Here is a 5,727-nt window from a genome sequence, read left to right as displayed (position 1 = left end):
TATATATATATATATATATATATATATATATATACACACACACACACACACACACACACACACACAGAGAGCGAAGATCAAATTAAACGAAGATGGCAAGAGTACACATCAGAGCTATACTCAGGCAATAGGCCCAGTCAACCAGCCGGACAGGAAGATCTGATTGGTCATGAGCCAGACATTCTGGATGAAGAAGTAGCTTGGGCTCTGAAGCAACTACCAAATAGGAAAGCTCCAGGCATTGACTGCATACCAGCCGAATTACTCAAGCCAATACCGATTTCAACGATTGCAAATCTCTGCCGACAAATCTGGAAGACCAAATCATGGCCCCAAGATTGGAGAAGATCAGTCTTTGTTCCACTCCCGAAAAAAGGCGATTCACAAGAGTGCTGCAATTATAGGACCATCGCACTTATATCGCATGCAAGCAAAATCCTGCTGAATATTATTCAAAAACGCATAGCCTCAGTAGTCAAGAGGGAGCTCCCTGACATCCAAGCCGGTTTTCGCAAAGGACGTGGAAACAGAGAACAAATCGCAAACCTGCGGTGGATCATGGAAAAGAGGCACGGATATCAAAAGGACGTTTATATGTGCTTCATAGACTACAGCAAAGCATTTGACTGCATTGAACATGACAAGCTGTGGAAATGCCTGAAGCAAATGGGTATTCCAGAGTATCTGGAAGCACTGATACGATCGCTCTATGTCAGGGGTGTCAAACTCAATCGCACAGGGGGCCAAAACTCAAATCACACTTTACACGGTTGCGGGCCATTTATTGAACAGACTAAAAATGTTTTTTGAACATAAATATGAATCGAAACAGACAGGATACAATATTATTCCAAAATAAATAAACTTTAAATAACTTAAAAAATATTGCTCTCCATAAAAATATCTACTGTCAACATTATACAAATTCAAAATATGAACATGCTGCAAAAAAACCTGAAAATATAAATTAAAATTGTGCTTTTAAGTAAAAGTTAAAATAATAACAAATCAAAACCTTTCATTTTCTTTGCACTTATGCCATTTTGTCAGAGCTGGATGCTTGGCATCTTTTCTTGGCAACAAGTTCGTTTATGTTTGGGGTAAGGTTCTGTGTTGTGGAGATTCTCAGGATGGACTGCAGGTGTTCATCAGTGAGACGACTCCTGTGTGATGTTTTGTTAGTCTTCATCACAGAGAACAGCTTCTCACACAGATATGTGCTACCAAACATGCACAAGGTTCAAGCCGCATGTAGACGGAGCTGGGGCATTGCATCAGGAATGAAGCGAGTGAACTGTGTGGGCCCCACAGTGTCGTACTTTGTCTTTAGTGTCCCATTACACTGCAGCTCTATCAGCTCCATCTGAATCTGTACAGGTGCAGTTTCCACGTCGACGGCAAATGGGTTGTGAAGCAGCTCGAAATTACTTTTCTGTGCTTCAAAGTCACCAAAGCGCCGTGCGAACTCAGTGTGAAGTGCGCTCAGTTTATCAGCAAAGTGTGCATTTGGGAACACCGTGGCGCTGACTTGGTTCAACATTACTTGGGAACAGGGAAAGTGAGACAAGTTGCATTGGTTCAATTCAATTTTAATTCAATTTTATTTGTACAGCGCTTTTTACAATAGACATTGTCTCAAAGCAGCTTTACAAAAATATCAACACGGTATACAGATATTAAAGGTGCGAATTTATCCCAACTGAGCAAGCCACTGAGTGGCGACAGTAGCAAGGAAAAACTCCCTAAGATGTTTTAAGAGGAAGAAACCTTGAGAGGAACCAGACTCAGAAGGGAACCCATCCTCATCTGGATAACAACAGATATTGTGAAAAAGTTCATTATTGACTTATATGAAGTCTGTATGGCCTTAGAAGCAGCCGTAGTCCCAGCAGTCTGGAATTGGAGTAGATTAGAGCTCCATCCAGAGGCAGGACATCCGAAACGGATCAGGCAGGTCCGGAGATCAGAAAGGATCAGGATCTCTAGTATCTCTATAAAATCGTGTGTGGCTCGGCAGAAGGAGAGAGGGAGAGAAAAGATTATTAGGACTGGGAATTAGCATAATAGAAAGTCTAGTCAGGGTATGCTTGAGTAAACAAATACGTTTTAAGCCTACACTTAAACACTGAGACTGTGTCTGAATCCCGAACACTAATTAGAAGACTGTTCCATAACTGTGGGGCTCTATAAGCGAAAGCTCTTCCCCCTGCTGTAGCCTTCACTATACGAGGTACCGTCAAATAGCCTGCATATTTTTGATCTAAGTAGGCGTGGCGGATCATTGGTGCATTTGTGTCTCCCATAAACGCAGCTTCACTTGAAATGCCTTCACTGCATCATACATATCAGTGATCATGCGGTCCCGTCCCTGGAGCTGAAGGTTTAAGACGCTGAGATGACTAGTTATGTCAGCCAGAAACGTCAACTCACATTTCCACTTTTCATCCCACAGAAGTGTGGAGTCTTTTCCTTTACTGTCCAAGAACTGACAGATTTCCTCGCCCAACTCAAAAACTCTATTGAGAACTTTTCCCCGACTTAGCCACCGCACCTCTGTGTGATAAGGCAAGTCGCCAAACTCAGAATCTATTTCCCTCATAAAAGACTGAAATTGGTGGTGATTTAACCCTTTGGCTCTGATAAAGTTTACGGCTTGCGTTACAGTGCTCATTACATGTTCAATTTTTAGGACTTTACCGCAAAGTGATTCCTGGTGTATGATACAATGACTACGTTTACATGGACAGCAGTAATCTAATTATTGACCTTACTCTGATTAAGATAATAATGTGATTAAGGTGTTTACATGAGTCGCTTTTAGAATACTCCTGTCATGTTCCCATTTTACATGTTATAGGACATAATTAGATTACGTCATTACGTCACTGCGTCACGCCGTCCGACGTCCCTCCAGAATTTCACGTATCAACATATAGTTTTGGGTGTTTTTGTTTAATTTTTTTATGAACACTTTAAGTGCAGTTAATTATTTGTCATGCTATACGTGCTAATAGACAACTGCTTGAAACCGTGGGCTGCGTCTCAAACCGCGTACTTAACGTCTATATAGTAGCTGAGATACATGTATTTTCCCCACTACAGGCCTATAGTAGGCAAGTAGCAGTTTGAGACGCGGCCAAACTCTCTTGTTTGCCGTAAAATGTAAAACTGCTGTGTGTGATCGTGTCCTGTCGCAAAATGCGGTGGAAACTCTCACACAGCGTTCATAGTGTGATTAAGGTGTTTGCATGTCTGTAATACTCGTCCATAATGCGACTAAAACAGGAGTACTCCACCTGTCTTAATTCGATTAGAGCTAAATTCGAGTATGACCTTAATTAGATTAAGGTAAGTAAAAACTGCTGTTTACATGGTAGTTTCTTAATCAAAGTATGGTCTTAATTGGGTTAAGAGTGGATTATTGTTGTCCATGTAAACGCAGCTATTGATATGCTGTCAATAGCTATCAATAGCTATCATCCTTCCCACTAGTTCACTTTTTTCACTGCACATCGCCGGTGCTCCATCTGTTGTAAGTCCAACAAGTTTGTCCCAAGGCAGTTTCATATTGGTTACACTTTGACATACGTTTTCAAAAATGTCTTTTCCTGTCGTTGTCCCGTGCATCGATTTATTGTCCAATATTTCCTCTGTAACGCACAAACTGGTGTCCACTCCACGAATGAAGATGGCCAGCTGTGCAGTATCAGTCATGTTAGTACTTTCATCCACAGCAAGGGAGTATGCAACAAAGTCTTTGCCTCTTTCAATCAACTGTATTTTCAAATCAGTGGCCATCTCACAAACCCGATCAGCAACCGTATTTCTGCTAAGGCTTACATTTGCAAACACTTGCTTTTTGTCTGGACCCAAGACGTCGCACACTTTCATCATGCAGCTCTTCAGAAACTCTCCCTCGGTAAATGGCCGGGCTGATTTGGCTATCTCCTCTGCCACAATAAAACTTGCTTTCACAGCAGCTTCATTTTGTGATTTTGCCTTGGTGAAAAACGTCTGCTGTGATGTCAGATTCCTCTTCAACTCTTCGACCTTCTGTAGCTTCTACTCTTCATTCAGGTTTTTCAACTTGTCCTGATGTTTTGTCTCATAGTGCCATTTTAGATAATATTCCTTAATTACAGCCACATTAGCTCCACAAAGAAGACACACAGGTTTACCGGCAATGTCAGTAAACATGTACCCAGCCTCCCACCGGCTATGAAAGGCTCTGTTTTCAGAATCAACTTTTCTCTTGGCCATTGTTAAGGGCTAGCTTAACTTGAAATTAGGGTTTTATACATCAACAGATGCTTGATCGATCTGACGCAATGGACGTGAGAATGATCGCAGGTAGCCTGTTGCGCTGCATTATGGGATTTGTAGTTTGTGTGTTACTGGCGCTTCATATTGCCGGGCCATTAAAAAAAGATATCTAAAATGATTTCGGATATAATTGTACGCCGGGCCGGATGTTGCCCGCGGGCCTTGAGTTTGACACATCTGCTCTATGAGAATCAAGAAGCCACAGTCAGGACAGCATTTGGCAACACAGAATGGTTTGAGATCGGAAAAGGCGTTCGACAAGGCTGCATTCTATCACCGGCCCTGTCCAATCTGTACGCCGAAACGATCATGAGACAATGCAATCTAGAAGAATCACCAATTGGAGTCAAAATCGGCGGAAGAAATATAAATAACCTTCGATATGCCGATGATACAACTTTACTTGCAGAAAATGAAAAGGACCTGGAATATCTTATCCATAGAGTCAAAGAAGAAAGCGAGCGCACGGGACTGTATCTCAACATCAAGAAAACAAAGGTAATGACAACAGCAAGAAACGGTACAGTTCACATAAACATCAACAATGAAGAAATCGAATCAGTTCAAGATTTCATCTTCCTCGGATCCAAGATAGACCGCAGTGGCGAATCGGGGCCAGAAATCAGACGAAGAATCACACTTGGATGCAGCGCAATGCAAGGAATGACAAAAATATGGAAAAGTAAAGATCTTAGCATTGCAACAAAGATCTGAATGATTAATGCGATTGTCTTTCCAATCTGCACATACGCATGTGAAAGCTGGACACTCCAGAAGGCAGATAGAAGGAGAATTGACGCTTTTGAACTGTGGTGTTGGAGGCGTATGCTGTGCATACCATGGACGGAGATGGTCACAAACAAGTTGATTCTAGAGCGTGTCAAATCGAAAATATCGCTAGAGGGAAAAATCACCAAGCAACAGCTCTCATACTTTGGTCATGTCAACTGAGCTAATTCCCTGGAAACAACGATAATGTTCGGCATAGTCAGTGGGTCGAGAAGAAGACGGCGTCAAAAAACCCGCTGGCTGGACACAATCAATGCCGACACGAATATGCACATGAAAGAACTGAAGAAAGATAGGAAAGCGTGGAGAATGATGATCAATAAAGAGACCAAAAGTCGGCTTTGACTAAACAGATAATTCATATAATTATATATATATTATATATATATACACACACACACACAAACACACACGCATATTTATATATATTAGAGATGCACAGATGTATCGGCCGATATTTTAAAAACGTCGATAATCAGGGTCGATTATACCCTGTTAATCAAAAGAGTGGCGGAAAAACACATCGAATTTGTGCTGTGTGTAAAGATGTCTCTTGTGTGGAATTATTTTGAATTGGGTGACAATGACTACAACACTGCAGTTTGTAAGCTCTGC

The 5,727-nt window shown here is 41.5% G+C and overlaps 1 pseudogene; it reads right to left on the bottom strand.

The window, feature by feature from the left end:
* Positions 1 to 396: 396 nt before the first annotated feature.
* LOC128599401 (general transcription factor II-I repeat domain-containing protein 2-like) lies at positions 397 to 4,278 on the bottom strand (annotated as a pseudogene).
* Positions 4,279 to 5,727: the final 1,449 nt, after the last annotated feature.

The sequence above is a fragment of the Ictalurus furcatus genome, chromosome 23, assembly GCF_023375685.1.
Source record: "Ictalurus furcatus strain D&B chromosome 23, Billie_1.0, whole genome shotgun sequence".
NCBI classification, from domain to species: domain Eukaryota; kingdom Metazoa; phylum Chordata; class Actinopteri; order Siluriformes; family Ictaluridae; genus Ictalurus; species Ictalurus furcatus.
Note: the sequence above shows the minus strand (reverse complement) of the source record. Positions and strands in the feature narration are given on the sequence as shown.